The 27,760-nt window shown below is 36.5% G+C and overlaps 1 long non-coding RNA gene across 16 annotated transcripts in view; it reads left to right on the top strand.

The window, feature by feature from the left end:
• The window catches only part of LOC106631402 (uncharacterized), a 316,586-nt gene that overhangs the window by 105,548 nt on the left and 183,278 nt on the right, over positions 1-27,760 (top strand). For 15 of the 16 annotated variants that reach the window (XR_008734346.1, XR_008734342.1, XR_008734347.1 and 12 more), the window contains 4 exons: positions 2,497-2,567; positions 3,381-3,517; positions 4,450-4,617; positions 7,928-8,072. This is a non-coding gene — a long non-coding RNA (uncharacterized LOC106631402). The remainder of the gene's footprint in view (positions 1-2,496; positions 2,568-3,380; positions 3,518-4,449; positions 4,618-7,927; positions 8,073-27,760) is intronic. The other variant, XR_008734341.1, reaches the window with a different exon arrangement.

Raw genomic sequence — 27,760 nt, 5'->3', positions numbered from 1 at the left:
TCTTCCTGCTGGTGATTTGCTTCAAAAAGTGATGTAGAAGCAAGCTACTGTCTAAAAAAGCCAGTGGAGAGCTATGAAGTTTTAAAGAACTGTAAATATAAATTTTAAAGAATTAGTATTCTGTATTTTGAGTGGCTATTTTGTAATTTTTTGGCTCACATGCCCCTGTGCTGATTACCAATGCTGTAAACGGGAAGAACAGGGAATGACAAGCAATTCAAGTTAAGGAACATACAAAATGTCACAGTAATAAAGTTTACTGCCATCCTTTCAGAGGTAAATGAGGCACTAAAATACTGGCTTCTCTTTCTTATGGCAAAGATAGAAATAAAATGTAGTATGTGCCCTTTCTTGTTCTTGTTTGTTTGACATGAGCAACACAAGCTTATTTTATTCTCAGTGAATAAACATAAACTTATTGGTGGCTCTTTTAAAAAGAAAAATCAGTTACAAGACATTCAGCTGTCTGTCCTTCAAACTATTAAACTGCTAAGTAAAGACAAGAAAGAAAGGGAAAGCTGCTTAGATTTAAATATATTAATGAAGGAAAAGCTAAAGAAATCTGGGACTAGGAAGCTGACTAAAGTAGAATAGCATTTAGTTAAATACTCATATGGTTCCCACAGATTATTAAAAAGCATATGGCTTTGTGAGCTAACAGTCTGGGTCCTGTGGGTTTGTGCTATTAAGCGAAAGTGTCTTGGGAAAGGGAAGGGAAACTGAAGGCTTATTTTTCCCCCCAGACTGCAACTGCCTGCCACTGAGCCAAGTGTATTTTATTCAATCTGAGTACTGGCTTGGATTTCTGAAAAGGAAATTTTGGAAGACTGCCTCGTTCATCAAAAATAATTTAAGGTGCCACCACAGAGGCAACAGGGCTTCTCATTATTGTTTCCTGTATTTTATGATGTTGGCACTTTTTCTGAAATAATTTGAGAATTGCAGATATAATAATGTTTTGGATTGTAGAAAAATAGATATCAACAATGGAATTCACATTTCATTTTATCTAGGTTTTGGTAATATGCCTCTTCCTCAGTAAATACAGCTTTTTCAAATGAAATCCTTACTCTGAACAATGGCATCATTATGTCAGGCACTTCTGTACAAAACTGAAGCATAGCAATTAGCACGAAATGAAAAAAATAATGTGAATACTCTTATAAACTTCTATGGATGATCAGTAAAGGACTTTAAAAGCACGACATACTGAACTGAAGATTTTTAAAATAAACAACTTGGACATTTCTGAGTGACAAAACCCACTTTCTGTTCCCTGCAGACATTTTCCAATTGAGCTTGCTAGTGAGAACTCAAGGAAATATTTAGGAGATGGGCAGATATGGAATCATAGAATCATTTAAGTTGGAAAAGACCCTTAACATTATTGAGTCCAACCACTAAAATAACACTGCCAAGTCCACCACTAAACCATGTCCCTAAGCGCCACAGCTACACGTCTTTTAAATACCTCCAGGGATGGTGATTCAACCACTTCCCCAGGCAGCCTGTTCCAGTGCTTTACAACCCTTTCAGCGAAGATTTTTTTCCTAATATCCAACCTAAACCTCTCCTGCTGCAACTTGAAGCCGTTTCCTCTTGTTCTACAAGTTGTTACTTGGGAGGAGGGGCCAACCCCCACCTCCCTACAGGCCTTTTCAGGCAGTTGTAGAGAGTAAGGTCTCCCCCGGGCCTCATTTTCTCTAGGCTACACAACCAGTTCCCTCAGCAGCTCCTCATAAGAGCTATGCTCCAGACCCTTCCCCAGCCTCGTCACCCTTCTCTGGACACGCTCCAGCCCCTCTTCGTCCCTCCTGAAGTGAGTGGCCCAAAGCTGAACACAGGATTTGAGGGGCGGCCTCACCAGTGCCGAATGCAGGGGACGATCACTGCCCTGGTCCTGCTGGCCACGCTGTTTTGGGTACAAGCCAGGACGCTGTTGGCGGCCTTGGCCACCTGGGCACACTGCTGGTCATGGTCAGCCGGCTGCCAACCAGCACCTCCAGGTCCTTTTCCTTTATGTAGCTTCACCTCTAGATGCATAGTTGCCTTGGGGAGAGGGAGCCTGGCAAATGCAGTCTTTTTAAGTGTTTCCTTTTCTGATTCTACAAATGGCACTTATGCTAAGAAACTTAATTAGAAAGAAAAAAAAATAATCTTGCTGCATACTTTGCAGCTGCCAGTAGTCTGAGTGTAAAGCTATTTAACTTAATCGCAACAGGCCCGAGTATTTTAATTTAGCAGTCAGCAGCTGAAAATAAAGCATGGAAAGCAGCAATAAGGCAAGCTTCAAATGCTTTAAACTTAAATAGTAAAACTATTTAGAATCTCTTTTACCCTGACTAAGAGTGTCAACCTTTTAAAAAAATTGAACTGAAACTGGAATTTGGGGAAATCTGGGAGTAAGACACTGAATCAGTGACGCAGTGATGATTCCTGGGGTGATAAAGAGGAGCGATGTTTTCATTCTTTCTCCATGTCATTTAACAAAACAAGGATGACTCTGTTATGCCAGACCGAAAGACCACATACATGAGCATCTGTGACCAAAAGTGAAGGCTGTAAGGGTAAGTAAAAGCTGTAGTAAAACTTTTTCCAATTCCTCTCCCTGTGTTCAGCAATTTTCCAAATTTATGTAAATTTCAGTAATCTTCAGTGGCTTTACATTTCATGAGTTTGTCCAATCTCATGTAAACCTTGTTTTGAACCTGTAATATGCAGTCTAATTGCTAAAATTAACAGCTTTGTTATTAGTAGGACATTATGTGGGACTGGCGGTATAAATGAAAAAGATTCCAGTGACATTTGGTACTGTGCCTGCTTACATAAATAGAGATCTTTCCTTAAAAAAGATTGGGTAGAAACAGAGACCATCCAAAATACTTATTTTTGAGATGAGGAAACCACTTCTGGCATCAGAATGATATGATCTTTCTATAAATTACATGATCTGGAACTGGTATGTTGACAAATGTGATGGACCTCCTTTCATGATTAATAGTAGAGACTATCAAATCAAGTAAATGTTAGAAATTCCTCTGAGAGAGATTGAAACAAATTTTAAGGGAATTGTTGCAAAAAACTTTTTTAGATCCGTGATTTTCTATTCTATTTTTAAGTACCACTTTTTTTGAGAATGCTGTTTTAAGTAAGCTCCTGGAAGTCCTCGGTTAATTTCTCTTAAGAGTGGTCCTGGTTTCCTTTTTGAGTGAGGCATTTCACCATTGTGCCATCTGTAATAGAGCCAGAGACAAGGTGTGATTCACAAAGTATTCGTCTCTCATGAACTAAGTGGTAGTGCTAAACTTCTTAAGGGGATAATCTGGAATTTCTTGACTATATTATTACAAGAAAACCACTTCTCTTGTTTTTTGCTGCAGGTCTGTCCTTTACCATCTTACATGTCAGAGGGCCTTTGGAACATCAAACTATTTCTTACCTGATTCAATCTGAAAAAGGTGAAACATAGTTATCATCTTGGATACAAACTGCACCACAGCAGAAGCTGGGTTTACAGGTATGCTGAGAAATGCCTGTGAAAGGTGGATAGTAGCTCAGCAGTGAACAACAACAAGCAATATTTAAAATATCAGAAATTCAGTACCTCTTATTCCTTTGCACAGTTTAACTTTACTATACTCTTACCAATATATAAATTAACTAAACAGAAATGGCTTTCAATGTTAAACCTACCTGACTGTGACTAATTGCATGTGATCCATGTTAGGAAAGTTCTCTGGGAGCCCAGAAAATACAAGTTACCTAGTTCTTGTTGCATTTGTTACAGATGAACCATAGGATTTGGGACAAAGATAAGAACAAAACTGATGTTCATTCTTAATTTGGAAAGAGCAGTGCATTTTAAAATATGCTTATTCATGGCAAAAGAGAAAAGAAATTTAATTTGGTCCTATCTTAAGTCTTATGACCAGAAGACGTTGATTCATGAAATGTTTTGTGATTTAGAATAAGAAATCTTTCAAAACTTTATAGATGTCTCAATCATATCCTAGTGAAGAGAGTCTTTGGGTGGGACTGAAATTCTCTTACTTAGTCGTAATTCATTTTTATTAATAACTTTAGTGTATAATGATACCAGGAAGGAAACCTGGGCATCCATTTGTGGATTTCTTCAGTTCAAGGATTTATCATTCAGACTTAATCTCTGTCTCACCCTGTGCGTATTATGATTTTAACATCTACTGCTTTTTGCTTATTACTGTTAATGTTGTAAAACAGACTCCTGGAAAGAGAAGCTAGAACAAGTAAGTCTCATTAAAAATAGTTATTTGGGCAATCAGGCCCCCAAAAAATAAAAGAAAGAAGAAAGGAGTGAAAAAAGTAGAAAAAACATGTTCAAGGCCAGTAATATAATCATAATGTGAAATGGAAATGAAAGCTAGCATTTTAACTCAAGTTCCATTTTGTTTTCTGTTTTCCTGACTGCAGTTTTCATCTTTATCATCTAAACATCAAACATGCTCCACGTTAGCCACTCTGTGACTGTGGTAGTTGAGGGGAGGTGTCTTTGTAACCGAAAATAGCAAACAGATTGGTTTTGATATATCACTGGAGCTGGAATAATTCATTAAAGAGTGAACCTGTTGGCCTCAAGCAGTAAGTAGTATGTGTGATTTCGTGAACATTCTATTCTGTGCCTCATGAAGGTCAATAATACTGAATCATACGTCTCTGAAAACATAAAGGACACAGACTTCAGTATATAGACAATAGTACAAGTGGTAAGCATAATCATAGCATAAACCCAAACAATATAAAAAGGTTGTAACAGATTGTAACTTTGGTGCAGGAAACCTTCTTGTGCCTAGGTTTACTCTGTATGCAGAACTTGTGAGATTACGGAAATTAGATGAGGTGTAGTAGCTGTAATGTCTTATGACTTTTAAATTTTTAATTACATTTTGTTCTACATGCACTAGCAATAATTATTCTCCACTGCAGTTGGGTAAAACCATGGATTCTCCCACCCAATAATTTGAAAAGGCGTAATGCCACCAACATATTTCATGAGATTGTTTTGCACACTGAATTAGTCAGATACAGTTGACAGCCTCTCTGGATTGAGAAATACAGTCATGTAGTAATGGGCTCTAGTAATTTATGAATTTACTGTGCAGGGTTATAATCCGTATTTTGGATTTTCAATATCTTTCTGCTTCCTGTACTACTTTATCCTGGAGTTTCTTTAATCAGGAATTCATTTTCTCATGTTTAGAGCAATAACAAATGTTTCAATAGGACTAGATAAGCTGGGTGGATTTGTCTGGAGCCAGATTCGATGACAGCACTCTAGATAATTTAGTTTTCATCCTATTTTTCTTTGCTAAGATGTTTTTAAGTAAATACATTAAAACAGGCTTTCTTCTTAAGAAAAGCCTAATAAGATTAAAAAGCTGGAATTCTGTGGATGTTTTGTGTTTTCTTCTCTATCCCTTTCAAGATGATGATAAACTGTCTTGAGTCAACTGTCTACAACAAAATTCTGTCTTAATTTTTATGAATGCTGTGACTGCCAGCTGTTATGTTAAAGTGTTGAAGTAACGTAATTTCAATCTCATTTTCCAAAGTGACATTGGCAATGACCATGTATCCCATTGTCTTTCACTGAGATCCAGAACTCATCTGTAGCTGTGTAAAAGCTACGTGGTGGAATAATGACAAACTTACAAAGCCATAAATCTATGTGGTAAAGTGTCTAATTTCCCTAAAAGCTAAACAGTCAGCTTTTGTGGTGTAGAGCTCTGTTAAATGCCTTTGTTGGTGTCTCTGTCGGCGAAGTGGGTCAAGGGCTGACAGAAGGAAGAATCCTCCATATCTTCAGGATGTAAAAATTTTGGGATGCAGTTGTTGCTGGTATTCATCTCTCAGGAAAAATAATGTAATACATATGGTTCAGCCATAGGAGTAGGGAGCACAGGCTACTTGCCCGCCATGCTGTGATTTAGATGAAGTTCCATCATGTGGAATCAAAGATTCACATGAAACACCTACTACTCTTGAAATACATTTAGAACAATGTTTGTGTCAACTAAATTAATCTTCCATTTTGAGTCCACATTGAGCAAAATTATTTATCCTAACATAAACCATTTGACTGATTAATTTCACAACTCCTTTTACTGTTTCTTTCTTTGCTTTTCATTTTGTTTCTTTGCCTCTCCTGGACAATCATAGGTTTCCGTGTCTTTGAAATTCCAATAGTAAATTTTTTAATGAAATGGGGAGAATGTTAAGGTTTGTGAGAGTAAAGCATAACATCACCTTAATTATTTGCATCTCAAAAGCAAATTACATACATAGTTATTTTTAACTGTAATTAATGACATGTACATTTCACAACAGCTTATTATTTAGATTTTGAAGTAAGATGGTAAATTCTAGTCAGTAGTCGGCTTTATTCTTTTTGTCTCCTGAGGGAGAGACTTTGCTGTGTAAAATCTTCTGTTAGCTGTTACACAAACAAACCACGTGGCATGCTTACGGTATGCCATTATTGCATAAGTTCTTGCATTTCATATCTGTCAAGATTCCTACCTTCCTTTTCAGTTGGCAGCCTGTTACCTTTGCAACTGTTTAAGAAAGCTCCTCTATTTCTACCCTAGAGCCATAATTACATATAAGCCTTGAGCCAGAGATAAGCCTGTGCTAGCAAAATGTTTGTATGTATCTTGGAAACATAATATCAGAATGGTGTTATCTGAGTTCCCGTATTACATGTGGTAGAGGTAAACCCAGTAGCCTTATTCTTCCTCAGAGCAAGTGATTATCTTTATCTGATTGATTCTCCAAAGAGTTGCCAAATTCAAGAGCTGTTTGATAACCAGTGAAAGGGATGTTGATGACAAAAGTTACAAGTCCAAGTTTCCAATCCAACAGAAGATGTTTAACATGTATAACTAAAACAAACGGACAATTCCTATGTTGTTTGCTGGATTTGGGCTCAAAAGCTTAAGCTAAATATCTTGAAACTTGTGGATTTTACTCTGACTTGTATGAATTATATGGGGGGGGGCGGGGGAAAGATTAATATTAAAGTTCTAATGGGCATATTAACTTGGTCATCATGTGTAGATATTATATTTACATATTTTGATTGGTTTTGATAGCAGCATAACAATATATTGCTACCTAATCTGTAAAAAAGGGAAATTTCATTGCTTAAGCTTTTATTTCTGTTTTTGTCAGAAAAAAACAAAACACTTCAGTGTCTATAGATGTTATAGTGTATATTTGTAACTAGGTGGTTACAAATGTCAGTTATAGAGAGTTTCTTCTCTGAGCACTTACAGAAATGGCAAGACTGTATATGGACACTTCTTATCAAACACTGCTTTTCCATCTCAGGTGGAGTAAGACTGATGGATGGACATAATAAAGTGAAGAGAACACTGGTTTCTGCCATGCAGCACTCGCCAAGTTTTCTGTCCATCAGAGCAGAAAGAGTTAAAAAAAATTCAGACCAATGTTACCTCACCATCCCCAAAGTGGAAGGTGGCACATGAGAGGAAAAGGTGGACCGCATTCATAAAGCCTGTCAAGGTTTTTGGGTGCTAAATGATGGGAAGGTGGGAGAAGGAGAACAATGGAAGGCAGCAGAATTTTATTTTCATTCTACCAAAAATAAAAATAGATAAAACTTTAGGCTGCTTGGTCTGAACTGTTTTCCATTAACGTAGATGGAAGCCATAGGACTGGATGTATATCACAGCCTTCAGCTAATGATGATGATAAGCACTTGTTAGCATATTAATTAAATTTTGTAGGGTGAGAGAAGCCTAGTGATCTAACTTATGCACACATATGAGTGCTTGTGAAATACATGGTTTTTCTTTTTCTTTTTTTCCCAACTAATGTGATGATTGCTATCTGTTAGAATTTTAATATACAGGTTTTTATTTGGTTTTAGCTTCCCAGACCTGTTAGAAGCCATTTCAGAACAACTGATTGAACGTGGTGTTCCATTCTGCCAAGCAGTGAGTCCAAATGTGGTATGACTTTTTTTTCTTGAGATGACTGGCCTTCACCGTTTTCTTCCTCAGGACAAGCAAAAGGTAAGAAAGACTGTCTCCATGGAGCTACCCAACTGATGCATGATATTGATAGCTGAGGGTTTGATAAAGAAGAAAATATATTTCACTGTTAGCCAGGAAAGCTTTTTATGTGTCTGAAGTTCTATAAGGTAGTACATGGTCAGGCTCAGGGTTGCAGAATAATGTTTAATATAGGATGTTCACTGAAAGAAACTAGAACTGAGGAACATTCCGCCACTGTGTCCTAGAAGATGTTTTTTGTATTGTCTGCTCCCTCTGAAGGGCTTTTCAAAGAAAAGAAGTAATTTGACACAAAGGAAAACTGGGATGAGAGAATTACTAGAGGAGAAAGGATGGATTCACTCATGTTTTGATTTAAATAAGAAAACTCCTAATTTATTTTCCAGTACTTAATTTTAAATCCAGTTATGATTTTTCTGGCAGTACAGCTGTACCTTGAAAAATGTTGATTTAACATACACGTATTTCATGTCAATTCATCAATATTTGAAGGGAAACTGGACAGGTGAGCCAGCTGGCATGAAATGAAGGATGTCAAGCTGGTTGGCTGGGAGGTGTTGTGGTTATTCAGAACTCCGAGTTCCCTAACTGGCAGCTGTGCAGGCTGTCCAGTGCTGCAGGTTGTCTCATGTGCTGGCTGCCTGGCTGGTGGCAGCTGTGTGCCTGCCCAGTGCACAGCAATGAGGCTCATCATAGGGATAATTTTTTGTACCTAAAATTTCTGTGTCTGAGGGATTCTTTTGAATGTGAAACCAGTAAGTGCATGCTTAAAATGCAGTAAAATTAAATCTATTTTTAAAAGCTGATAGCTTAAAGCCAAGTAAAAATATAGGAACAGCATAAAAAAATAACTTGTTTCTTCAATTAGAAATACCTTCAGTAGGTGTGATGAATTTTGCTTATTCTGGCAGTGTGCTTTTCTGGTGTCATTAGGCTTCTTGTGGCTAAGACCACAATGTATTTAAAGGAACTGGAGTTACTAGGAAAGACATTACACGAATATATGACTAGTAGCATTGAGATCGATACAATGAGTCATAATCTCACAACATCTGCATATATATTAGTGCTTCCTTGTGTTAGATTCGGGGATTTCAAGGTAAATAACAGGTGTGATACAGGAAAAAAAATGATCCTAAGCTGTGTAAGCTGAAAGCATATAGGATGTATAGGAAAACCTTTGAGAAAGAAACACAGTATTTATGCTGTTCTTTTTATTGTGTTATTTCATCTGACTAAAAAAAATAAATCACATGGCTTGTAGTGAACATTTGGAAAAGGTAAAAGTAGAAATCTTTCAATACTGGCTAAAATTTCTTAGTATTACATAAAAAGTATGCAGTTTAAATTGTGCTTTTCTCTGCTTTGTTAAATCTTTGAAATTGGAGATACATGCTTGCGTTCTTGCATTAAAATGGAGATATATGTGTATATATACGCTCTCCCTGCTGGAACAGCTTTCAAGAAAATTCTGCATGTCTTGTTTAAATATACCAATTGGATTCTATTTCCTTTCAATTTCAAGAAATTAGTGCTGCTCCAGTAGTCATAGAAACTGAAAATAAGAACAGACTGTTGAATATAACCATCAGCAGAAATTCTGAACACTGAATACAGTTCTCCTAAGTTCATACCTACGTAGGAATCTAAAAGAACATTTCAGAAGTAAACTCTGTTAGCAGTCTGTCAAATGTAGTAGCAGCAATTAGTCTTAATGGTAGCAATTGTTAGGACTTAAGTGAAAGGCTGCTCTGCATTTCTTTCTACCCTCTCCCAAACAAATAATTGCGATATGTTTTCTGACACTAACAAAAATCCCTCTGATATGTAACCCACTACTGTTTATGCCTTACAAACCAAAGAAAGATAGGAGTTGCAGGTACTCTTCTGCAGTGTAGATGAAAACTTTTGTTGTGAACATGCAGCCTTATCTTAATATCAGAAGTATCAAAATTGGGTATTGGAACTCTATGTTCATAGGCTCTAAAAATGAATTAGCCATCTGTAAAATATGTAAACAAGAATATATCACATTTGTACTTCTAAATACTGCAACTACAGACACAGATGAAGTAATTGCATATGAAATTAGTAATCATATGATTGTGTGGAATTACTTGATCTGATTTGCATGCTTGACTGAAGAATTATGCACGTGAATCAAGCTTAGTAAATAATTCATACCTTATCCTATAGCTAATTAATTTAACATCATTTTTCTTTTCTGCAATTTGTGTAGGAGTGCAGTATTCTCTTGAAATTAGCAGTCTTTCCATAATAATTACCAATATCAAGGAATAAGTTCTGGTTTGCAAACTTTTCAGTGCAGAGTAACTATTACTCATTCAATATTTGAATAGTGTTGGCTAGTTCTAATTGGTCACGCAAACCTCCTCCTTTTTCTGTTTTTCTCACTTGATTAAAATAATGCTTGGTTATAGACTATAGGTGTGAGTACATGCTCTAAAAAAAGCTTTTCTGCATATATTTAATATGCTCCTCTTGTCTCTAAGTCACAGCCTTTGATGTCCTAGAGACTCAAAATAATTGGTTATTGGGAGGGAAACTAAAGATCAGCAGCTTGGTTATTTGCCATAGCAAATACCTACAGTGAAAATTAGTACTGGAAAAATATTTTCATGGATTTAACAGTGGAATTTGGCTTCAGGTAAATCATTAGATACCAGTAAGATTCACAGTATTTTAGGGCATCTACTGCTATAAATTGGGCAATTACTGGCATCTAATGCTATCGCAGAAACTGCAGTGAATTTATTAATAGGTTATAGGGTTGACTACTGGGGCTTGTCAATACAAGAGTAACCTAAATGAAAAGGTTCACTAGCAAGTGAAGGAGGGTGTGTTAAAGGCCCTTCCACGTCTGTATTTGCTATGTCCTTCATTTGCCTTGGGGCAAAACTGGAAGAATACTAAATATTGTAAAGGATTACATTTCTGTTCCAGAAGGCTTGAAATGTAAAACTTGGACTGCCTTTCGAGAAACTCCTTGCAGTATGGTACAGAGTCCTTAAACTTTTGATAGCAGTTGCAGGAATTTGGACTACTGTCTGGATTATTTGCCAGATTTTCATAACCAGGAAATACATCAAAATAAAATCTGGTGATAGGCAAGTAAGTAGCAGGACATTAATTTCTCCCTTACTCTGATATTCCATGAAATGAGACCTCTGTAATCTTTTCATCTTGGAATTCTGTATTTATTTAGTTCAGAGGTCATTTAGCTAGAAGAAATGTGTTCCTGACAATCTTTTTAAACTGATCTAGAACAGTTTTAATTGCAAACTAGTGCTAATTCTGTACCAACATGATAATGTATCAAGCATGCCTGAATTTCCCAGTGTAAATGCAGCCAGGAGTTAGCTTCTTCTTATGGTCTAAAATTTGTCAACGTTGTCAAATTGGGGTTTGACTCCTGTTTATGCTGGTCTGGGAGCAGAGTTCGATCTGTACAGCTGGAACTATGAAAAATGCTGAATGTTTATTGACAAAAGTAGTCTCTACTGCTGAGGTAAGAGTACTGTTTTGAGTCCAGAACAGGTTGGGATATGCCAGAAGGTATATGTATCCCCACAAGCTATAGCTTTTTTTTTTTTTTTTTTTTTTTTTTTTTTTAAAGACAATTGATATAGTTGCAACAATTTCCCTAATTAATACTGAAAAAGACCCATAAAATGTTATTAGTATAAAATTTCTCTGACAAGAGAGGGATCAGTCTTTACTGGGAGAGGTATTTCAAGTGAAATCAACATTCTTTTAATGAAATGTATTTTAACTTAATAGATGAATAAGGATTTTCTTGGGCGGGGGGGGCAAGTTTTGAAATAACTTTCTAATGTTATAGAAGAGATGAAGGAATAATCCTAGCAAAATCTTCAGTTTTGCTGTTGCAGTTCAAATAGTGAAGGAGATTAAAGAGCTTTTTATTGTGTATCAAAGGATACAGCTTTGTGGTCAGACAGAGCTCTAAGTGCTAGTCTAAGATTAGTAAATATGCAAATGCTCAATCTTAAATAGAAAACTTGGAAGAATCCAATCCTTAGCTTATGCAATGGAATGTTTGTTTGAAATGACTAGCGTATTCCAACTTAATAAGTTGTCATGTTGTAAAACTTGTCAAATTCAGACTGCTTGACGGCTGTTGCAGTTGAAAAGCTATTTCAGCAAAGTACAAGTTACATGTTTGTGCTCTTTTTGAGGCAAACAACCATTCTGAATATCAGGTGAAAAAAGTCATAAGGATGCAAAGTGCCAGTTATTTATGGCATATCATTCTTCTGAAACAGTGGGTGCCCACACTTGTGGTCTCACATATTTCTCAAGTGCTGCAGGTCACTACTTCATGTTTTGTGCAAGAAAAAGATGGGACTTAGCATTCGCTAGTGCTCTAGAACTACAAATGGCTTTCCACATGCTACAAGTCACATCAGTTCTCTGTGATGTTAAATATTTTTTATAATCTCATTTTTGCAAGTAGGAAGGTTCAGTCAGTCTTTGAAAAAGAAAAAGGTAGAATGACTTGGTCAAAATCACAGTGAGAGCTAGGCTAGTGGGTGGTAGCACAGAGTACCAATTTTCAGTGCACTTTCTGTAGGACAATGCTCAGAGCTATATAAAATTGGGACATCTTTTGGAAATCTTATGCATAATAACATAGAAATTTAATTTGCATTTTACATTTTCTTTAAAATAAAGTATCTGATGCAAAGTCATCCAGTACTAGATTTTTTTTTTGTTTTTGAGTACGAACAGATATTTATGAAGAAAGATGTCATGTGTATTGAAAATATCTCCGAGCATTTTGTTGTCACAGTTGTTTAGCCTGAAAATAGGCATTTAGTTAACAGATTTTATCAACTCTCCAGGCTGCAGTCAGGAAGTTCAGCAGAATGCAACTGACAGTTATAGGTACTTTTTCTTGAGGGAATGTATTCTACCTGTGGGCTTCATTTCAAGGTGTCATTTGAGAAATTTCTTTAAATGTATGAAACATTTTAATAGTTTGAGTCCTGATTTCCTCTGAGAATGCACTCTTTCTTATGGCATAGTTGCAGGATGAAATATTTTAACTACAGAGCATACATAGCACCAGCAGATTTGTAAAAAATATTACAGTGTTAAGAATATCATAGTGAAACATTTTGTTTGGGCATTCCCACTGGACAAGAGATCTAATGCCTTCCTTTAGTTTAAGGGGGAGGAAATACATTCAATCTTCTTAGGTTTCCCAGTTTAGTGAAGTGTGGGGTTTTGTAAATTTTTGAGGGTCTTTATTTGAAATTTTATGAAACACCCCAATGCATCTGTGAGCTCTTCATGTCGGTTTTATTATTAATGCAAGTCTAATACTTTATATATATTGCTTTGTTATAAAGCCACTTGAGGAACAAGATGTACATACATTCAGTGACAGTCTGGCTTGTTTATTTTGAATTTGTATCTTGATAGGGAGGGTGAAGGGTGAAAAATCAATTTGTGGACCTTTTCACTAAGAAAATACTGCAGAGAAATTATTCCACTGCAATCTACTGCTCATGAAGGGAAGCAGCTTAGAGAAATCTTTACAACCAAGGGAATCTTTAACCCAGTGAAGCAGGAGGCTATGAAATCTTCCCTGGGTTAGAAAGGGAGGCTTATAAGATCGGGATTTCAGTTAAAGAAGTTTGCTGTGAATTAGCAGGTGAATAATTTTTCTGAGTTTATGCATTTTGGTTGAAGTATATAAAAATTCTCCCTTCCTAGGGACGTAACTGCTGATATTGTAGATTCAGGTTTTTTCTGTGTTCCCATTTTGCATTTTTAGAATTTCATTGGGACCTGCCGATCTTGCTGATCGACACCCAAAACATCCAGGTAGTATCTGTTCTGTGCTAAGAGTTCTGCAGAGCTGTTTGTTGGCCTAAAATACAGATATATTTCTAGCATGTTTTATGCCTAAAATGTGTGACATTACTGTTGCTCTTATAGTCAGGGGTATAAAAATGATATTGCTACCAGAAAGAACACTAAAAATGTGACAGAGTAGATTGACATTTGTCTGAGGACATCCATTGTAGCTGTGTCAGACCAGATTAGGCTGTTCAGAATAGAGAGGTGATGATCACTTGAATTACTTATCCTCCCTCTGTTTTATAGAAAGGCTTAGGGCTGGAGGGGAACTGTAGTACAACTGTAGGATGCAGAAATATTGTGGTTGTGAATTGCCCAGTTAAAATTTAGATAGGTAACATTTCCAGTCAAAACCTGAAGTTCCCTCTCCTGCTGTTTCTTCCCTTTCCACTACCATTAAAGCTATAAAGACCTTTCAGTTCTTTTCCAAATGGAAACCAGGTTAATAGTTAGTCTGGATCATTTCAATCATCTGATTTACAGTGTGGCTTCAGAAATGGCTTCGTCACTGCAGCTAAGAGGAGGGAGCTGAAGTGTAACGGGAGGAATGAGTGCTCAGGCCCAGCGATATCGAGGGCTTCTTAACCCAAACTCAATGTCTCAAGACGCCACAGCCCTCACACGGTACCTCTGTTTTCCTTAATACATGTAAGTGGGATGGGGTGAGGATCCTGACCCATATCCTGCCCTCTTTCCTACAGACAGTAATCTCCTTAGAGAAGGACTTTCTTTCACTGTGTGCTTTGAACAAATTGGGAACTCTGTCTTCTCTGGAGCCTCTGTGAATTTTAACAGATCAAGGAGAATATTTAGGTTGATAGATATTTGGGAAATGTTAAACATAATTTTAATAAACCTGCTTATATAAATATATTGCAGTAGCTTTAGAAATTTGATCTGTTTCTCTTTTTTTTTTTCTTAAAGGAAAACCTTTATTTATTTTCCAATTTTATGGGAAAATCTCTCTTAACTGCATAACTATTTACAGCTTCTGTTATTGTCACACCTAATCTTAGAAAATGAGACAACAATTGAATATAAACTTGTTTTAGACAGTGTTTCTGTTGATATCTTTACACCATTTTCATTTTTTTTTTGTTTTGCAACAACATGCACCAATGTTTTAGGAAATGTTAAGTTCCTTGTTACAAAATCTTCTGTCTTCTTCGCTCCAGAAGTGTTTATAAGGGAACCAACACAGCTACGTATGAGCTCCACAGAGAGATCATTTGAGTTCTGTTAGTTTGGGCATAATTTTTTAGAAATAAGGCTGGTTTTCTTCCTGTCTTTCCTTGATCTCTGAGGAGAAAATGATGTATGCAGAGGAGCATTTCCAATTATAAATTATTCCAGGTTTTCAGCTGACTGGTTTGAGGCTTGATTTTCTGTCATGATTCAAAGATGAGAGGATTAGGTTCAACAAACCTTTCTTTTAACAGCAGGTAAGCAGATAAGCAGTACAGTAAAGTGAGATAGTTACTGCAACTTAAGTGGGATTTTGCATGTGGTGAAATAATTTTTTGACAGTTACTCTGAATTTGAGATGCAAGCCAGAGAAATAGTGGAAAAAATATTAAGCTTTTTCTATTTACTGTATTGTCAGTAGAAAAGCTGTTCCTTATCATAGCTGGAAAAAAAATGTCCGCCACAAACTTATGCATTTGAAATTGCACGTGAATTTTGAATAAACAAACATACAAATGCTGAAACTTAAATAGAAGACTTGTGAGAATGCAGTCCTTACCTTATGTAAACTTTCAAGCTACAGTGAATGGTTGTTTGAAATGTCTAGTGTATTCCATCCTGTAAGATGTGGTTTGCTGTGTTAGATTAAACAAGCAATGAAGTGAGATGAAATAATGCAGGACCACTGGTATATGAAAGTAGACAAAAATATTTCTCATACGCTCAAGATGTTAGAATATTTCTTATACTACACCTGGCTGAGATCGTCAATATAAGAGAGAATGTGGCATAATGTGGATTTGAGCTCCATGGTTCAAGAGGGGTTGCCCTAAGGTAGACCAAGACTTTTAAAGTACTTTTTTCCTGGCTACCCTGGGGGAGTCAGGGGGGAAAAGGGAAAGATAGGGCCTGACATATTCATGCTAGTGCTGAGGGATGGAACGGGAATGTAACTTTTACTGGTGGATGAAGTCTTTTCTTTCAATCCCAACTCCTTGATGAGCTCCTGTTTCACTCGGTGTAGCATTTCCCGCCCTGGCAGCAAAGGCAGGAGTGGGGAGGGGATCAGCTAGGGCTGTGGTTGGGGGTGCTTAGGCCCTGGGTGGTCATTCCGTAGCACCAGGCAAGCACCTGCTTTGTGCACCCCTAGAACCAGCCTTGGTTGTACCAGCTAGGTGCTTTTCTCTTCTCCCCACTCCTTCAAATAGGTATCTTTCTATATAACCACACATGGGCCGTTCACTCACTTTTGCCTTCAGTAAATTGTAAAAATTCCTTAAAAATCAGTGTAATCCAGTATTTTCTGACAAATAAAACCAACAGTCTCATTCACCTGACTGGCATAGACACGGTGTTATGTGAAAAGTGGGACCACATGGAAAGCAAAGTTAAAGGGAGAAAAGGGTCTGCTTGTAAGATCTCAGGTGAATGGTATTTGGCCCTGAGCTAATATGACTGCATTTTTAAAAAGGCAGGCCCGATTATGAATGTTAGATTTCAAACTTTAAATATATGCTTAGCTGTTTTCATGATATCACTGTAGCCTTGTTTCTGTTTGCTGATGAAATACATGAGTAATCAACATAGCACTTATTTCTAATACCATGCTGAAGTTTTATTTCACAGATTTGCTATTGACCATAGACAGTTTGTGAGCAGAAGAGAGTTCAGTCTTTTAGCAACATCTTATTAAATCTTAAGTTTAAATCTACATATTTGTGGTGTGGAATCAACATGTTAGTTTTGTGAAATCTGTATAAAACTGGTGTATCAGAGTAAGTCAGGTCTATTAACATCAACCAGAGATTTATTCTTTTCTTTTACAGAGGTTTTTGTATGGAGGGGTCCAGGTTTTTCACACTGCTCTTTTTTTCTAAACCTTGAGATGAATGACAGTAAGAAATATATTAATACATTTCAGTCAAAAGGATTCAATAAGAGATCCATATAATTTATTTTCTGAATCCCCCTACTTCATACTAATACCTAACCATCTAACAAAAATGTTACGTTGCCTTAGAATAAAAGCTATTGCTGTGTAAATGAGAAAGGGGAAAAAAGAACTCTTGTCACTTGCCACATAGCCTCGTTTGGACTTTGGTGTCTTGTGGGACCACTCCTAGTTTCTTATGTACATTGCTATTAACTAAATCTGTAGCCAGGAACAAGTTACATAGTCATCAGCAATAATTTGCAGAATTGCCTGAAAACAAACTTTATTAGGAGTTCACTTTAATTTGTTCATTCTCATCAAGCAATTTCAACAACACTTGCATTAAGAAAGTGGTATTTATCTCCCATCCTGTTCCGGTCAGAGTATTGCGCAGTTTGACTAACCTTGTAATTCATGTCTCTGAGACCCATCTTCTATGAAGATCAGCAAATATTCCTCAGGAAGAACTCTGATGTGACAAAAGCCAACAAAGCTGAGAAGGATAGACTGTCAAATAGCAATGTGATAAGTATGCTTAATTTTCAACAATTAGCTTATAATCCTGTGGCTTTCCATAAATACTACTAGATGTGAGTACGAATTTGTCACTTACTGTTTTGGATTCTAATGAAGCCAATATATTCAGCGTGCTAACCTAAAGGATAATAAGAACAAGAACTGAAATATTCTTTATAGCTGTGGGGATAAGAGACACCCCCACCCTGCCACCCCCAATAGTCTTCTAGTAGTTTGCAAAATTTCCAGAGGCTGTAGGATAAAGCCAAACCTCTGTAGATGTTCCTCATGGATGCTGTCTATGAAGACTAAACCAATTGAATTAAACCCTTTCCAATATGGTAAAGGAAATGAGATACTAAGGAAGACTCAGATGGTGGAAGTGACTCTATGACTACGATAAAAAAAGGAAACAAACCCAGATTGAATACATGGCAGCTCTTAGGCCTTGAAAAGTTCTTTCTGTAGAACGTGAGGGCAGTAGTACACTTCCTGGAGAAAGAGGTGCATTTCTGTCTGAAAATAAATAATGAGGACCTGAGTTGTAAAGAGAATGGTTCCTTGACTTGCTGTAGAGGGGTCAGAATGTTTCCTGTGAACTTATTTTCTTCTTTGCCAGTGGCCTTTTCAAGAAAAAAGGTAATATTTAACATTTTAAGCATTTTATTTTTTCATGTAATATTATTCAAAATTTCATAGTCATTACCTCAACAATCTATGATTCAACGACAGTCAAAGGTTTTTTTAATGTAATTTCTGACTTTAATAATTCACGGCATAATTATGATCTCAATTTTCATATAAACACACAAAAAATTAATTACAGTGGCAATGTTTCAAAACACGCCTTTTTTTGAAAATTGTTTCTTTTGAAAAGAAACATTTCTTGTTCATTCACATGAAGCAATTTCAACAATACTTTCAGTAAGGAATATTCCACTCCATTAAGGAAGGCTCCCCTCTATTTTAATTCGAAAATAAACATTTCTTTTGAAAAGACAGTGGATGACTGAGAATTGGCACAGGTTTCCCAGAGTTTTCCGTCTTCGGAGATATTAAAAAACTGTCTGGTCATGGTCCTGGACAACTTTTTTCTAGGGGACCCTGCTCAAGCAAGCATGTGACAAGATGACTTCCAGAGGTCAGTCTACCTCAGCCATTCAGTGATTCTGTGAAAAGTCAATTAATTATTTCAGAGTACTCAAAGCAACAATGTCTAAGTAAGTGCTGATCCTGTAGTACAGTTCTCTCTGCTTTTCACAGGCCACTTAAAATTCTGGGTTTTCCCCTTCTTTGATTTGTTCACCTCTTTTTGTCTTCATTTTTTCAGTGTGCCCATCATTTTTGTTTCCTTTCTGTTTCCTTTTTTTTTTTTTTTTTTTTTTTTTTATGTTTATTGAAATGTGTCTTCTGTCTTGTTCTGAATGCAGTAAGTCTTGTGGCTCTCCTCTGGTAAAGAATTTAAAAACTTCCTGCTGTGGAAAACCAATCCCATCCTTGCAAATTTCATTCTTGCCTGTGAAGAGATTCAGGGTTTGTTGCTTTGGGAATTAAAGTTCTATACCAATCTCATTGAAAACTAGTGACAAAGTTTAATGACTAAATGCAGGATCAATCCATCACAATAGGCAGAGAGTGATACAGCATAGCTATCTTGCTACAAAAAGCAAAATTTGATTTGGTGTAAATCCTGTTTTTCTTTTTTCCTTATATTTTTTTCTTCCATGACATTAAAATTAGAAATTAGAAACATACAGTGGTCAACTTTCCAGAAAGCCTAATGAGGTTTGCTACTGAATAATTAATGAAAATGACTGGTATCAAATCTTGTCAAAATTACAGTCTCCTTTCCAGGCTTGGTATACCTGCAAAGAAGTGAAAATAATATCAAACTTTCCAACTATAATTTAATTATGCTATTAATATTACCACAGCTTTACCACTTTATTGGTATAGACTTGTTGGTCTTTGAAGAAAAATTAGTTTATACTTTCCTTCTGATTCTGTTTATTTCAATAAATTGCAAAATGTGAGCCTAATCAACCATCAGACATTCAGCTTAGTTGCATTTAATTTCTTCAATAGAGCAAGCATATAATACCTGATGTGCCAAAATAGACATTTCATTAGTTTACATTCTGAATGCACACAGAATAAATAATTATAAACTCAGTGCAGTCTGAAATATTTACCAAAAAGTGTAGTTTTTCCCAAAACACTGGAAAAGGCAATATTAAGATCCTTGCAAATTCGTTCCAAGGACTGGACTTTTTTTTGTGCAATGTGAAAGGATGAAGAGCTGTAAGAGAAAGCTATAAGAATTGTTCTATATTAACTTCCCTTTTCCTTCTACATGGCTAATATAGCAACAGAACATACTCAGATATGAAGAATATGCCTTGAAAATTATATAAATGCAGCCACAGCAAGGCAAAACATATCTTTGTACAACAAGGTTCTGTTTATTTTCCTCAAACTGCGCTGCATACTGGCACATCATGATGTTGGAGATTATTTGTTCTAGAAAATTTATGTAATAGTTTCTGCAATGAAATCTATGCAAAACGCTTATTGTAAGGTAGGTATATGTAGTCTGCATGTCTTTGTACCTTTTAATTGTTTTGTAGGCATCTGTCTATTCTAACTTTAAATTTACTGTAGACGGTTATGACATTTAGATATCTGATGATCACCATATGATCCAGTGCTGCTTTTAATGAAGAATTCTTTCAGTATTCCAGTTTTTATTATTTTATACTATTTTGGGATCTTTACTGACTCACTGTTTCCTGTTGAAAAGCCCTGAAGCACCTTTATACTATCCAGGAACAGACCCACTAAGGTCACCCTAAGCAGCCAATAAATTGGTCAGCACTAAGTAATTCCAAAGGTACTTCCAGAAAACCTTTCAGATAAGGGATCAGACTCTGCCGTAACTCTTCATTCTTCTGCCTGGCAACTCTAAGAAGTTTAAAACAGCAGATACTCTTTAGCAATATGCAATCTACAGTTTAGGCAAAGGAAAACAGGATGGGTTAAAATTTGTTTTGTTCAGTCTTGCTGTGGTGGGGCTGTATTCTTCAGAGTATTTTGTTTATATTATGTTACCTTTGGAGGTAGTCAGCTTCCCTTGTAAGTCACTTCTTTTCTACACATTTTCCATCTCTACATATGGGCCATACTGGATAAAAAGGAAATACTCTGGCTTTGACACTTGTAGGAAATGGGTTGATAAGAGCTTTCTCTCAATTTTCCCCTCAGGATTTAAGACTTACATGCACACAAATGCACCTTAGCTTTCAATACAATAGATAAATGTATTCTGTGTCAACTAGTCCATGATAATTTATGGCCTCAGGCTACACTAGGGGACACATAGATTGGATATTAGGAAAAATCTTTTCACTGAAAGGGCCATAAAGCACTGGAACAGGCTGCCCAGGGAGGTGGTGGAATCACCACCCTTGGAGGTATTTAAAAGACATGTAGATGTGGTGCTTGGAGACGTGGTTTAGTGATGGACTTGGCACTCCTGGGTTAATGGTTGGATTGGTGTTCTCAAAGGTCTTTTCCAACCTAAATGATTCTTTGATTCTGTGATAACTATGTACATATATACTCTGACCTCTGGGTAAATGCAATGTCGCTATCACTGTGGTTGATCTGCTTCACTTTTTCTGTGGTACTAGAATGTGAACACAGACTGTTACTGTCAAGTTGTTGATGTGCTGTCAGTTGACATCCTAGCTTTCCCTAGGGTGCCAAGGGCAATGTATTTTTGGAACCTGTGCCCCTACTGATGCTAGGTTAAAAGCAACTGAGAGCTGCTTTAACTTTGGCTGGGGCTGGGCAATACACCATCAGCAACCTGCTGTCAAAGATTTTCTGGTCCCAGCTGGTGCTGAGTAGCACTTGGCTACAGGAGAGAATCTTCTGACTTTCCAAACCTGAAGGATGTAGGGCTATTATGGCATTATTGTTTTAAAACTTTTTGTTTATGTAGCAGACTGAGACAATCCAGTTTAGTTTCTACAGATGACTGCCTGCTGAAATGAAAAATAACAAGTTGTGGAGCATTTGATAACCTCACATTAGTATGGGAGTGTCTGCCACTGACTCATCTTCTCCAGGAGGTTTGTTAGCTGAGTCATGTTTCTGACTTTGAGGACATGTTAATTTTATTTATTTACAGTTGTAGTTTGTTAATGGAACGAACTTTGTCCTGTTCAAATTACTGCGAGTTTTGCCATTGGCTTAGAAGTATCAGGGTTTGGTGCTGTGCGAATTACCCAGTATCTCTGGAGCTGGGTGGTGGGGATGAGAAGAGGAAGGGCGAGGTCTCTTGCATAACATAAATTTGGTATCGGAGCAAAGTACTGTATGTACTTGTCTTGACTATTCTGATTCTCCAAAAAGACAGGCTGAATATTCAACTGTCACCCCAGTGCAGACACATACACCCAATACAACCTTTGTTGTCATCTTCCAAAGTTGAATCTTAAACAACCATTAAGGAATATACAGTTCTTGGTAGAATTCCAATCAATTTCAGGAAAGTGGTTTCTTTCTTTTTAATTTTAATTTATTTGAATGTCAATCTGCATTGTCATGGGTCTGGAAGGTTTGACTGGGTGAAGTAGCAATGAACAATTATTTTAACCTAACAGTTTTACTATGTGACAGAACTTGCCATTGTTAATTCTAAAGTTTGTGCAACCAGTTGAAGCAGTGCATATGTATCTGTGTGCATGTACATATATACATTCTTAGTCCTAGTCTGGTGCTTTATGCATACAAAAAATACTTCTTTCTTATGTATGTGGTTATCTGACAGATTATTTATGTATGTTTAGGCTGAAAACAATAAGCAGAGTGTATGTCTTCCCTTTAAAATTGCCTGCAGCATGAAAGTTACTGTAACAGATCATGCTTGTGCTTTGCAAGATGTGGTATAAAGTAGATCCACGCATTTTAAAATGTTTTTACAAAACTGCAGCGTCATCTGTTGTGTGCACATCCAGGGAACCAAGACAAAAATAACATCTTAACTTCAGTTTCACTGCATCTTTTACAGTGTGTTTATAAACTGCAGGGGGATAAGGTGTCTCTGTGTCTTCTGGTCTCTGCATCAAAGCTGGCAGAAATGAGCCGCTCCAGCATCATATTTATGCTGTAATTTATTTTCACCTGAGAGACGGTAGTACTGATTCCAAACGTGAACATCCATTGAGCCAGCCTTAAGTCTCTTCAATATTCTCAGCTCTTTAGCTGGCATATTAATCACCTATGTTCCCTAGTACTGCAGTAAGTGACTGATATTTCCCCTTCATTGTAGATACATTCCATTTGACCTGAAATGAATGATCCTGAATTTGACTGCATCAAAATTTTCAACACTCAAGTCATAATCAAATCTGGATGTATATAAACTATCTGAAAGTTTTATATTCTGAATGAAACAACAATGTTGTTCTCCAAGTGTGTTTTTTTTTGTTATGCACAAATGGCCATGCACTTCTAGGTGGATTAAATATATTCCAAAGCCATTACAAAGATTAGGCTAACAAGAAACTTGAATCCCACTACTGCACATTGTGGTACTGAAAAAAGGTTTGTATAGAATGGGAGAGGAAGAACAGACTAAGTAGGATTAGCAAAAAAATCTTCTAACTGGATTGATAAGTAAGATGTTGTTTTGATGGGAAGATTGCTATTCCGGTGACAGACTCTCAGTGGGATGCTTACCATATGTGAGGAAAGCATTAGTTATAGTTCAGACACTTTTTTTTCCTGATCAAGGGTGACACTAGTGGAGACAGGAGGTGGAGCATTGTTCAGGGCTAGTACATTTGGTGCTCTGTTAAGTGCTTAAAACATGGGGCTCTCCCTCTGTAAAATAACCTCTTTTCAAAATTAACATAATGAAGCATTACTAGAAGTGTTTATATTTTCTTAAGCATCTAAGAGAGACTAGATTTTGGTCTGGCTGGTTTTCTTGTTTTACAATTGCCTGAATCAAAAGGAAATAGTAAATGTGTACTGTGTGGGGGCACTGTCTTGACAGCGCATTGTGTCTCCTGTGTCCTGTAGTACAATCTATGCCTCAGAGATTAAAGGGAAAATTTTAGTGATCATGTCCCTTACAGGGGGACTGGAAGTGAAGAGTTAAGTAATTTATTGAATATTTTGGGTAGTCTAATATAACCTTAATGCCAGTCCCTTCTCAGGCCCGACGCTGGCTGAATCTGTCAGACCCTGTCTTAGGAAAGTTCTGCAGAAATGTAGTAAAAAATTACAAGCTTCCCTGCATTGTATAGTCTTAGATGAAATATGTCTAGAAAAGACATCAATAAATCATATAGCCTTTTCCTTTTCTCTAGGGTAAGATGAACTATTCTTACAGAATTTGTGTGAGAAATCTGGTCTGCTCTGTAAAAACCTGTGGCTATGGAGAATCACAATCTTGCTGAGCAGTGTTATCTTGTACTTCCCTATTCTTTCTATTACTAAGTTTTTTATGTAGCCCCTTCCCCCTTCTTGCATTTGGAACACACGCTTTCCTGTCTATCTAAGCAAGGACATGGGGATTTGTTAATGTTTTTTCATAAATTTTAAGTCTTCTCTCATCCTTTCCTGTTTAGACTATAGAAAGTCCAGTGCACGTTGTCTCCTCTTAGGATTCCAGTCCTGACATCCATCTGTATTTTTTTAAAGATTCTCCAAATGAGACGCGTTACTGTGAACAGCTGGTAGATTTATCTGACTGTGTTCAGTGTTCCAATAAAGGTCAGCATAAAATTAGATTTAGTAGGGTATATTCCATAGCTGGGACAATGATTAGTGAAGGAAATATGTCTGAAGTGGCTGCATCCTTTATTGGATTATTTACCACATTTTCCACTGTTTTGTTGCTTCTATTGTTTTGAGATTTCCATTTTTTTAAAAAATGGAATATTTTATTTTAGATATTCTAATGAAATACTCTTTGAGTTTTTATCTGAACATTTTACTTTTATTTCTATGTAAAAGTGCCTATTGGTGTGATACTCTAAATATTATGAACTCCTTGTACTTTGTATTAAAAACAAATCCCTTTTGGTCCCTTTTAATCTCTCATAATCTCACCTCTTTCTTCTCAAACTTATGGAAGCATTTTTACTGTGTAATGTGTCTCCCCAGCCAGACTATTTGATATTAAAGATTGATTTGATAGGCCTTCACAATGCTTCAGAACCACTGTGCCTCCATTTAGCTTGCATACTTGTTTCTTAAAATCTTCACATCAGAATGAATATGCTTTTTCTCAGGTTTGAGCTTAACAAGCAAGTATGTAAGATTACCTGGGGAAACAAAATGCAAATGTGCTGAAGTGTTTGACAAATAATCATATATCAAAGGATGTAAACCCGCTCCTTCCCCCCCAGTCTTTAAGAAAGCTTGCAGATTGATATCACTGTGAAAAATAGCACATCTATAAAGTTAGCACTTCTGTGGAGTTCTGACAATATGCAGAAACAATGCAACTGAGGAAATGTTCAGGTGTCTGGTAACTTCATAAGATTTTTATAGAATGTGTAATTATTTTCTGCAGTGTCATAATTCAGGGTGCACCTGCACATTCTATCTTGATGGCAGTGCTATAACAAAGTAGAGACCTTTTTATTAATTTTTACTTGGGCAGAATTCATAATAGAATCTAGAAACCATATTCAGCCAGAACAAGAGCCAACAGCAGTCTCAGGAATGATTTCAGCCTGTTGCATCCATGGGTCTGTGGGCATTGCACTCGGGAGAATGTTCAAAGGACAGGTTTGCCCAAGAGCTAAGTATAGTCCAGCTCTTCGCTCTTTTCTTACAATAAAACAGTGAGAAAGAAATAAAATTCCCTTTACGTTCAGAGCCCAGCAGGTCAGTATGTTTTGTTTTGGCATTGTCTTTAATTGTTTCAAAATTAGCTAAGCAATCTGTGGTAATGCTTTCACCTCTCAACTCTGCAACTTCTAAAGGAAACTTTATATGTGTTAGAGTTCATGAAAAACAAACTTCAGGTGGAGAGGACAGCTGTTTCTGTGATGAACAGCATTTCAGAAATCACAGGTTTTCAGATAGCAGAAATTACATTTTCTTTCTTCCTTGATTTTTAATCTTTGTTTCAGTCACCCTGGAATTAAAAGAAAATTGGAAATGTTAACAGGCTGGAACAGGATGTATACATTTCACTCCTTGTCTGTGTTATTTTACTTTTCAAGTTTTCTTTGATTTTTCAGCAGATACTTATGGAGGTGTCAAATGTTTCTGGAATTTATGTGGATGACAGAATTAACACAAGGGGTACCCAACAGATAATGCTCAAGAAATTCCGCCACCTCTTCACAGTCAAACAGTCTCATTTATCTTGACTGGTGGCACATTGTGTTCTAGTATCAAAGACAGGCTCTGTTCTGAAGAGGTATTTAATATTACTAAACTATGTATTGTATCACCAATGTGGCTTTGTGATTTAAAGCAAAAAACCAATTCATTTAGAGCAGTAATTAACCACTTTATCATCAGACACTATAAATTATGTTATGCCTGATGCAGGATATGTTTGAGTTTTGGTGGGTTTTTTGGTTTGTTTTTTGTTTTTATTTTCTTTACAATAGCTAATCCCATAAAATAGAGGTACTTCTGGACATAAGTGCCTATACAGTTGTTTATCCTTTTTTTTTAATTTCCAAAAGTCAAGACTATTGATCAACAGAAAGAATAGACTTAAAATAATAGTATTTTTTTTTTCGACTAGAGGCTTATTAAAATGCATTTTTTCTGTTAACCCACAGGTCTAGGTAGTTGAAAGTAGCTTCCATTTAGAAGCATGTATATGTTAAGAGAATAAAGCAACAGCCCAGTTTTTCCAAAGGTAATATATAGTCTCTGTCCTACTTTAGAAATGCATAATGTGAGTCAACTTCTGTTGAAATCTTTCAGATGCGCAAGGGACACTGGTAATTTAATATTTCAAGTAACACTGTAGAAATGGAGTGTATTAGACCTACTGGAGTTAAATTTGTGTATTGTATTTGGTGGCACTGATAGAACCTGAAATCTTCATGAGTGTTTAAAACAAACAGATGACCACACATTTTATTTTCCATGTCCATGTTGACTTCGTTTTATAACCTTTCAGATTTCCATTGTCATTGTGCTGAGTGTCATACTGAATGTTCCTGACAAATGCTATTGGCTTCCTGGTTACACAGCTTTTTACATGTGCTGTATCTGTTGAACACACTGGCTGGTTTGGTCCAAAGGTTAAAAACTTTTTTATTCAAGGTATTTGAGATTCAAGTTATTTCAATTTCTAAAAAGATTAAAGCTTTAATAGGAATAACTTTAGACCTGAGAAAGGATAGTTCTTTTGAAAGCAGCCTGTGCCCTAGAGGGAAGGTGTCAAGGGTTGCATGGGTCAGTTGGCACGGAAAACTAAAGACAGGCTGCAAGAAGGGAAGCCACTTTAACCCTTTAACTGGTATTCTAATTTTTTTTAGCTGGATGTCTCAGAACTCCATCCAGGTTGGGGGCCTGCATACTTACACACTAGACATATATAAGGAAGAGTTTTTAGTCTTCAACAGATACAGTCTAAACAATGAGACAGAGCAGATAAATTAAAACAACAGATGGAAGGAGGTGTAGGAAGAGAACAAGTAACAGAAATAGCTGCTTATTTTGACATAAACTAATTGGATTCACTGTTCTTAACATATCACTGTCTATGACTACAACAGCATTGCATGTTCAATGTAGGTAACTAGCATCTCTTCAGCTGCTAAACCAAAGTTCACATGTCACCTTTTGCTGAATAGCATCCTTTAGTTTTACATTTTAAAATGCTGCTTTGTCCTCAGTGCCAACACAAGTTGCTGACTTTTGACTGTAAAAAGTAATGATTGTGGAAAATTTTAGCACTAGCTTTTGATTTACCTGAAAAATGTCACCTTGTGTTCAGGAAGGGAAACTGACTGTCTGTTTCCAGCTGAATTTGCAGTTCTGTTTCTTTCAGTGTAGTAAGATATTGTCACAGGATACTGGATTCATGCTGAAGTTAAAGGTTTCTTAAAAAAAAAGAAGCCTGAACTAGTGACAATACTTTGTTACTGAATGT

The sequence above is a fragment of the Falco cherrug genome, chromosome 10 (assembly GCF_023634085.1).
Source record: "Falco cherrug isolate bFalChe1 chromosome 10, bFalChe1.pri, whole genome shotgun sequence".
Lineage (NCBI taxonomy): Eukaryota > Metazoa > Chordata > Aves > Falconiformes > Falconidae > Falco > Falco cherrug.
The sequence above is the reverse complement of the archived record's forward strand: the minus strand, read 5'-3'. Positions and strand labels throughout refer to the sequence as shown.